The sequence below is a fragment of the Telopea speciosissima genome, chromosome 9 (genome assembly GCF_018873765.1).
Source record: "Telopea speciosissima isolate NSW1024214 ecotype Mountain lineage chromosome 9, Tspe_v1, whole genome shotgun sequence".
In the NCBI taxonomy this organism is placed as follows: Eukaryota; Viridiplantae; Streptophyta; class Magnoliopsida; order Proteales; family Proteaceae; genus Telopea; species Telopea speciosissima.
This window is the reverse complement of record NC_057924.1, coordinates 61,671,058-61,681,478: the sequence shown is the minus strand read 5'-3', so window position 1 is coordinate 61,681,478 and position 10,421 is coordinate 61,671,058.

Genomic DNA, 10,421 nt, shown 5'->3' with positions numbered 1-10,421 from the left:
ACTTTCTTATGTCTACCGCGATTTTTTTACCTTCCCTTCTAGTGGTGCAATTTTCTCTCTCATATCCTATGATTCCACAAACCAAACACATTTTTTCAGGCCTTCATATTAAAGGATCTGACATCACTGCAAAACCTAGGCTCTTCTATCATCAATGTGACCTGTAGAAGTTGTTCTTGTCATTTTAAATATCTAATACACGTATTATAAACCTCTCTAAGGAATATGCATATTAGAGTGGATTTGGGAGATGCCTCGATCAATGACAAACTGATCAATGACAAACTCCGAGGGAGTTGTTTGAGGTGGTATGGTCATGTCCAACAGAGGCCTAGGGATGCCCCAGTAAGGAGCAGTGATGTGATCCCGATTGAAGGAGCTAAAAGAGCTAGGGGCAGGCCTAAAATGACCATAGGAGAAGTTGTGAGGAAGGACATGCATAGTCTAGGCTTTGTAGCAAGTATGACCTCGGATAGAACCTACTGGAGGGCAAGGATCCATGTAGCAGACCCCATTTAGCTGAGATTTTCCTGACTTCTTGTGCTGTGCCTCTTTCCTCTTACTTTCATCTTTCTTGTATTTTCGATCTTCCATTTGTCATTTCCCATCCCTCGTTTTTTCTTAAGACCTTAGTTTTACCTACTTTGTTTTGTTTGGAGGTACTCTGCTCTGATACCATGTAAGTATGTAACAGAACCAAATAAAGAAAACCAATACCAAAACCAAAACCGAGAGAGAAGATAGAAGAGAGGAAGAGGGAAAAGACAGGAGAGCAATCAAGAGAGATTGAGCTTGACTGCCTCCCTCACCATGCCTTTATTAATATCGAGAAGTTACAATCAAAGGGAGGAATTCCAAACTTAATTAGAAATCCTAGTTACAATCTGAAAGATAAAATAAACTCCTAATTACAATAGAACTAGAAAACTTAAATTTCAACTAGGACTAGACAATCCTAACTAAAGTAGGAGAACAACTAATAATCTTAACCAAAATAGGAGAGACACATAAGAGGAGGGAATCTCAAGATTCTCCTCTTCCCTTTGTGCCCAATATATGTCAACAGGTATGTTGCTTAGGCGTAACTGCGTAATTCGATAACGCATTCTGAGATGCTATAAAAAAGGTTCAGGGCAAGCTAACCTCAATCCATTTCGAACCTGGGCTATGTGTAATCCTGGGTCGGTTTTGTGTTTGCAAATTTGCGTGGAATCATTTGGGTGATCTAACCGCTCTACCCGGCTACCCCTGCCCGGGTGGGGTCCACCCCTGCTTGTGTCTGGTTGGAGGGAGGAACTAGGGAGGTTGGTCAGGTCGTTGGAGAGGTGCCAAATCCATATTCTGATGGTTCTGAGTCCCCTCTTTCCCTGTTGTCATTTCCAGCTTCAGGGCTTCGACCAATAGACCCTATTCAAGTATTCAACTTTGCCTTTCTTCTTGTCCTGAGCCACGGGAAGCCACGGCGTGATTCCAACAATTTTCTACTTGTGATTGTGAGTTTCTCTCTTGTTATTTTCTGTTCATTTTGCCTATGAAAATCCAATGGTGCCGTTTCACGTACTTGTTTTTTGTTCTAGTTTGTAAGCTCTTCGCCATTTTCTGCAGATTGGTTTTGTACTTGTCTGTTATTCCGTGTCTCTCTTGATCTTAGAAACCCACAAGCGACATTCATTCTATTCGGTTGCAATAAAGTGGTATGAGGATCAAGATAAAGATAATGAATGAACTAATGCTATTTCCAATGGTAGACTGGGTTATCTTTAGTTTGGAGCAAAATTGATGTTTTCCCCATAATATTTTCATTTTTATTTTACATATAGTTGTCGTATCTTCAATGTGTAATGTTTTTATTGATTCTTGAATAGCGATTAGGAGGTGTTTGATGAAATTCTCCACTGAAAATCTATTTCTGTGAATGTTCGAGCACAAACTTTTTCAGCTTACTCTCATTTCCTTGAACTAGTGCACAATTAAATTTGACTTGTGAATTTTAAATTATTCTTCACTTGCACCCAATATGAGGATGCCTCATACTCTGCCAGTAGAGGCTTTTGACTATTAATTCTGATACCCTCTGCCATATATGTTAATTTTCTACCATTGAACATGGCAACTGAAGTTTTTGGATTGAAAGACGGCAGAAGATTATTGAACTAAAACTTGTTATATTTGGTGAGGTGTTGAACCACCTAATTCCCTTATCTCTTGCCACCTCATATGTCACTTCTTAGAAAGGTGAATTTGGTCCAGCAAACACTCTTATATGATAAGTTTTAATATATTTTCAGCGAAATGTCTTTCTTTTCTTTTATTTTTTATTTTTTGGGGTCGGGTGGAGAGGGTTTGGGTTGGGTTGTTTAGTTCTCATATGAGAAGTTCTTATTGCTGTCTTTTTTAATATTTCTTTTCTTAATGCCGCCAATTCTACCGCACTACAGCTTTGTGAAAGACTGAGGGGGATCTGAACAGGACTGAAACTAGAAGTTAGATGTGCCTTGTACTATAGATGAGTTTGAATGACTATACTGCTGCTATTTCCTGAATTGTGTAATTGGTTATCAGCTGCCTGATTGGAACTCTTTTTTCTTTACTCAGCATCTCTCCTTGGAAATATACATAGAGAGGTTTATAATACAACAACAAACGACCTTATCCCAATTGGAGAAAATAACAAAAGATAGTTGGAGAAACACCAAGTTTTAAAGCAGGCAAGCAGACCTTGTCAGCTGAAAAAAAACATATGATATGGGTTTGGATCATCTATCTTCAAATACATGGAAAACTGGCACGAGAAATTCCTCCTTCCTTTATAGGTTGGATTCCTACACGGCTGTGACTGATTCCAGCTGCTTCAATCCAGCGATTCTCAAGTTATCCACCCAATTTCATTGATCCCCACTTATCTTAACCTATTGAACTGGTTGTTGATTTCTTTTGGCAAGCTTCCAATTGAGATTTTTCTTTTTCTATTCTTTTCCATCTTTTTATTGGTTATGCAGTTTGGGCTGCATGAAAAGATTATGGAGACATTGGGCCAACAGTATAATATTCAATAAACAATCAGCATACCCTAAATCCCATAGTTTCAAGCTGAAGAATACAGAGACTATAGCTACCCTGAAGTTACCCTGATTTGCTCCTATTATTTCGGCAAGCGCCCTAAGTTGATTTCTTTCTCTTTGCAATTATTGCAATGCTATTTCATGGACCACGGTTCTCAAACTTCCATTTTTATGTTCGACATTGCCTAAAATCCATATGAATTTGGTGAGAAATACTTGGTCTGCTACTCGACATATAGCCTTTGATTTGAGCCTGAAGAACTCGTAGGGAGTGGAGAGAGAGAGATAGAGAGATATGGGGATGTTTTACATCAAAGAGAGGGAGACATACCTACAGAGAAGAGCGACACAATGGGCTTTGAATATATTCTAACACCGGCGTCCAACGGTCAGCGACCCACCAACGAAGTTGTCTCTGCAAAATCCCACGAGATCAGATTATTACGAGATGGGGGAGGGAAAGAGGAAAAGAAAAAGAGAGGGAGACATACCTACAGAGAACTGGAGAAGAGCGACACAGTGACACGCTTGGAGAGTGGAGAGAGCGGCGGAACTATGTTTCAGAGCAGAAATGGAGAAGAAGATGAGTCGCTTTGGGTTTGGGACTTTGGGTTTGGGGCTTTGGGTTAGATTAGGCATACTTGTTTATGGGTGTGTGGGTTACAAACAGATTTTCGGACATTTTTGCTCATCATATGATGATGTGGCATTAAATTAGGAAGCCTAACATTGTAATTTTAAATTTGGGACAACCTCTCCCTCTCCATCTCCCTCTTCCCCGGGTCCGACAGCTCACCTCACCGCCATCTCCGACTCCCTCGCCCCCCTTCCTTCCTTTCTACCTCTGGATTTCCCGAATCGAACCCTCTGTGTTCTTCTGCGGTACCAACAACTGCCTCTGGTTCCAGACTTCAACTGTTATTTTCGGTCCACAATCCATTGCAAAGTGCTACAAATGATGCTTAGGGTTTTACGGGTCCTTGTATATCACCATGAATTTTCGAAATGATGAGGAAATCAAATCGGAATCTCAAAATTAATTACAGAAATCCTACTCGTCACTCTCCCCATTTGAGCTTGCAATTCCACTCTGCATCTTCTCGATCATGGTGATGGAAGTGGCGGCGGCGGTGGTGTCCGCCTGTTCTACTCCAATGTACTCCAACGTTTATACTAATGCCTCATCAGGACTCTCTCTCTCTCTCTCTCCTCCTAATCAATTGCATTAATCACTTCATCGAAGCTTATCAAAACGACCTTTGTATTCGGTGCTTCCTCATCCGTCACCACCACAGCTCAGCTGTGATTCAATTGATAAAATAAAAAATAGAAGTAAAAGAGAAAGCACCGAATACAAACGTTTGATTTTCAAAACAAAGACTTTCGGATTCTTACATGAGATTTTGTGAAAGTTCATTCTTCATAGTTTGTGAGCATTGAATCAGACTCTGCTACTCTTGATTTTCAGAACAAATATTTTTGGTTTGTGAGGAGTTTGAGCGGGTACCTAAAGCCTAGCAGTTTCTTTTTCAGGGCTATAAAGATTTGGTTTTTAGCTAAAATGGTGTGGAGATAGAAACGGTGGGGTTGCTGGAATTTTTGTCTCGTCCAATTCTGACACCCTCCAATTCCCTCCAATCCCTCACATGGGAGTGAAATGATCATTTACCCATTGCCTTGGTAAGTGTATCGAAGCAGTGGGTAAGTGGTCATTTAAGCTCCCATATGAGGGATTGGAGGGAAATTGGTGGGTGTCAGAATTGGAGGTGATAATGATCCGGGGTTGCTGCCTCTGATAAACTGTAAGACGGGGGCTGGGAAGGGGTGTTGCGGGGAATGGGGGCACGGCTGAGCGCAGGGAGTGGTAGTGATATGGTTCTGAATCTCGAAACGGATCGGTCGATATTGGCCAGATCGGTATCGATTGAGGCCGATCCCAAAATTAGACTGATACAACAAGGTTTGACTGGATCGATCGATTCGATCCGATTGAATATTTTTTTATTTTTTCAAAGTTTTTAGGTTTTTTTTTTAATTTTTTATAGGGAAAGTGTTTTCTGTCCGGGAGTGTGGCCTACGCCAGCACTCCCATGAGTCTATCTCTCTCCTCCCCATGTGAAAAGACACTTCTACCCCCTTGTTTTAAGGAGGAGAGAGATAGACACATGGGAGTGCTGGCGTAGGCCACACTCCTGTACAGAGAACTGCTTCCCTTTTTTATATTATCTTGATCGATATTGACTGATACCAACCGACATTGACCAATCTGATCCGGATAATATCGACTGATCCGATCCGAAGATCCCACCAACTTTGGCTGATACATGAACGGATCCATAAAAATATAATTTTGGGGGTGTTTTGACCGAGCCTGATCGATTCATATCGATCCGAAAAGGTTTTGGCAATGACCGATACCGAGTTCGATACCTAGATGAAGAAAGGGGCGATTGGGAGGAGGAGACGAAATGGGGGGAAATTACGAAAATTACCTTGCCTTAAAAAGTTGGCAGGTGATCTGGGATGGACAAATAAGTCCAGGTACAACAGATTGTTTATCGGTCTAGTTACAAACAGCTTTACCCTTTGTTTATTACCAAAATATCTTTTTTAAAAGTGTTTATAAATTTTATAATATGGATAATATAGTAGTATACTATATGTTTTTATTAATATATTAAAACAATCATATTCATAATCGAAAAAATAACCGGATATTATCCGATCCGAAATGGAACTATCCGAATTCAATTATCTTTCGGATGGATTCGGATATTATTCAAAAATCAAAATTCCGGATTCAGACACAGATCAGATACGGATTTTTGGCTATCCATTTACATCCCTAGCTTGAGGTGAGTCGAGAGATGGGCGTTTTTCTTTTGATTTTCCTTTTTTTATCGGGCAACAGTTTCTTACAATTGGTAACAATATGGTAAAAACATGTATTTGTTGTTTCTACAAAAATGTTTTTGTTGGCATAAATTGTTATAAATTTTGATTGGGTAAATTACACGTCACCCCATGGTTTTCAAACAAAACTCAAATCACCCCTTGGTTTTTGAAAAAACTCAAATCACCCCTTGGTTTAGACCCAATATGACAAATTAGTCCCTACCGTTAGTTTTATGTTGTTAAGTGATGATGTCAGCCAGTTAAATAAATTTAAATCCCTAAACTATGACATCCAAACATAGATTTTGAAGGGCAGTATTATAAATTTAATTCTAATGTTTTAGTACAAGGGTAAAATAGTCATTTCACACCAATAACTAATAGCAGACTAACACCGTTACTGTAGAGGGGGTGATTTGAGTTTTTTCAAAAACCAAGGGGTGATCTAAGTTTCGTTTGAAAATCAGGGGATGATGTGTAATTTACCCATTTTGATTTATAGTAATAGAAACCCTACCGTTATAAATTTTGATTGGGTAAATTACACGTCACCCCATGGTTTTCAAACAAAACTCAGATCACCCCTTGGTTTTTGAAAAAACTCAAATCACCCCCTGGTTTAGACCCAATATGACAAATTAGTCCCTACCGTTAGTTTTATGTTGTTAAGTGATGATGTCAGCCAATTAAATAAATTTAAATCTCTAAACTATAACATCCAAACATAGATTTTTGAAGGGCAGTATTGTAAATTTAATTCTAATGTTTTAGTACAAGGGTAAAATAGTCCTTTCACACTAATAACTAATAGCAGACTAACACCGTTACTGTAAAGGGGGTGATTTGAGTTTTTTCAAAAATCAAGGGGTGATCTAAGTTTCGTTTGAAAATCAGGGGGTGATGTATAATTTACCCATTTTGATTTATAGTAATAGAAACACAAGAAACAAAACAAGTTTATCAAATTGTTTTTTGGGTGATTTTTGTGTGATGAGAACACATATAGCACAGAAACACCAGAACATAATAGTATCAAACGGGCCCTAAGTTTAATTAACTTTTAAGTAAGACTGCAATTAAGTTGCTTTGGTGTATGACTCAATAACATCGCACCACTTGGCACATGAATCCAAAGAAGATAAAGAATTTTATTTGACTATTTAATAGCCTTAATAAGAGAGAAAAAGTAACCACGTTAATCACACATATTGATTTTAAGAGAACTAAAGCTCTCCCAAAATCATACTCTCTCTCTCTCTCTCTCTCTCTCAGTGTTGGGTGTTGCTATTGTTTGAGGGAGGATTATGTTGCGTTCTTGATCCATCAAAGTGTTGAGTAGAGATCGATTACTACTTCTACGAGTTCGGTGATCAAATGTTTTTTTTTTTTGGTGAATTGTTGGAGGTGCTTTGCATTGGCACTAAAGAGGGAAGCATAAAACATTTTTTTTTTTTTGGAGCCATGGCCGCCAACAACTTCTCTCTTATGAGAAAATAACTCTCTGAGACAATGCAACATATATAGGTTAATTCTTGACACAAATGCGAGACATACTCCCTCAGCTTCAATGACAGAGTAGTGGAAGATCAAATTTTGAGATGATGCAATGTTATAGACACCTCAAGTGAGTGAAGAGTTCAAAAACCACACACACACACCCAGAGAGATCTGTTAGCTAGGCAGAGAATGAACCGGATGGCACTTCAATACGAATTTTTATCCTCTCAATTACACTGTCCGTAATTGACGTCAAGTACATCTAATAGAGGGAGGTGGACCCCACCTCGGGCAGTGTGTTCAGGCAGGGGGGTAGGATAGTCATTTCTGCCTCCTCTGTTAGATGTACTTGACGTCAAGTACAAGCACTGTAATTGAGAGGATAAAGATACTGCATAGACAGCAAAGTATGGAACATCCCTTTTTCTTTTTTGTGCAAATAAGCCCATGACCCATGGGGGAAAATGTATTATCTTCAAGGGGCAAAACTACTTTTAAAAGTGTGATAAAAGGGGGTGTCAATTGTAAGCCTGCACTGGTACGAGTAACTTGTCCGGACCAGTGAAAGCTCAAAATTCACATTAGTTAAACATGTTGTTCACAGTATAAGGGGATGGATCAATGGGTACCCAATCGAGCCAAACACTTTTAAGCATGTTTATGAATCATTTGTTTTACCACAATTACACTTTAAATTCTCTATTTTATCTCAAATATACTCTTTCTTAATCTCCTTACTTAATTTATCTTTTCGTAGTACATAAACTATATATAAAGGACTATGGACCGAATAAAAACATAGAATTGATAATTGAACACATGGTTGTCCAAGAACATTCTCTCAAGTAAGTTATTGTTTTATCTCAAAGAATTGTATCTCATTAGAAGCTACATGGATGAAACTTGCATAGTCCAATTGTAGCCCATTTAGTATGAGCCCGTTTCTAATATGTCTAATACAAGCCCTATTATAGACCGATACCTGACCGACCATTTATAAATAGGAACATGCCTAGCCTATGAGGAGGATCGATTCTTTAAACAGGTCAATCATGGTGCGGGATTCTAAAATAGGGGGGACCAATTAAGCCTGACCGATTGACACCTCCTGTTTAGATGTTATTGTTTGGGATTTCTTTATATTGAATTTTTTAAATCCTTTGTTTTGCAGTTTTTTCTTTTATTAAAATCCAAAGCATAAACTATCTATACAACACATGGTTCAAGGTATCGATATTGTTAGTTTCCGATACCGATACCAATACTTGACTGATACATTATCATCGTAATATTCTGTACTTAAGGAAAAATGGTTAAAAAAATAACAGAAATTTGTCCAATACAATGTATCAGCCGACCCATATCGATATCAATATTGGTATCAAGCAGGACCGATATCAATTCTATTTAAATCCATGACACATACACACAACATCCATGGTTCTAAGTATCGGTATCGTATCACTCGATATTAACGATATATACCGGTTTTGTTGGTCACTGATATTGATACCATTTCAATACTGTATCAATAGCACGGTACAGGCAAGGAGTAAATGGTCAAAAAACTCATTTTTTAAGGAGATTCATGGATAATTTTGTCTGATATGATTGATCTAGACCAATATCATATTAGTATCATATCAATTTTACAAGTTATCGATACCTGTTCTGATACCGTACACTAAAACCATGACAACATCCAAAATATCTACATCATCCTACCATACAACTCATATAGTAGATTCTGATATCCATTCTCTGACGTGAAAGTGAAAATTAAATAAGCCTTATTGGGAATATTCTTAAGATGCTTTTTCCTTATCTCTTGGCTGGCGCATCTAAAGGGTATATTTTAAAGATCCAAGTAATTGTTCTCTTTTGTTCTCAACACGTGACATTACCTACTTGGCTACCCGTCTGTCTCTCTCTCTTATATCTAACACACATTTGGTTTGATGTTGACGTTGCGAGAATGCTTTATACGTAATTAGTAAAGGCTCACTTTATAGGATCCATATCTTCTATGGTGTGCTGCCCTTAGCGGCATCAGCGGAGTAGATTAAGTCGCGCATGCAAAGACCATCTTACCCTTATCCAAACTTCTTGCCCAAGTGGGGGTAAGATGGTCATTGGGTGTGCAGCTCAGTCTACGTTGCACATGCCACTATGGGCAGCTGCACCGTAGACAATCTGAATTGCACTTTATAGTGCTTAATGTACTTTGTCCTTTTAAGAACCTGAAGAGATAGTAATTATTTAGCAGACTAAATACTACATGGGATTAGGTTCTAAGTGAAATTAAAAAAACAGTTCATGTACAAAGTGACAAAGGTCTTCTTCACGGTTTGTTTGACCTAAATATCTTTCACATGGTAGATCAGATATTAAGTTTCAATTCAAACAAATTTTGTCAAAATGGTAAAATAAATATGTATGGATTATAGGAGGGTGTATTAACATACATGGATAAGTAAAAATTATTCAAAGATGCATGAACATACATGGGAGAGTATTTGTCTATTTGATTGAATCTATGTCTGAAATTTGACACATGGTTAATCGCCTAATCCTCAAATTACAAATAATCCAGTCGGTAGTTAGAATGTTAGACTGTTCAAGAAAGCTTATCCAAATGGTGAATGTGAAAACGAATATGTTGAGTCCACAATATGGAAAAGGTTGGAGGCGAGAAAATATGTTGGCATTCCAATATAAACGAAAGGCAAAAAGTTCTTTGTATGATCTGCATAGAAAGGTTGTTTGTATAGATTAGGGGTGTCAATACCCAATCCGAACCGATGAAACCGGCCCGAACCAGCCCGGACCACATTGGATCGAACTCTTAATGGTTCGGGTTCGGTTTGTGGATCCAGAGAGGCAAACGGTTTGGTTTGGTTTGGGCTGACGGTGCACCGGTAGCCCGAACCCAAACCGAACCGACCTAACCCGATAAATAAGTAAATC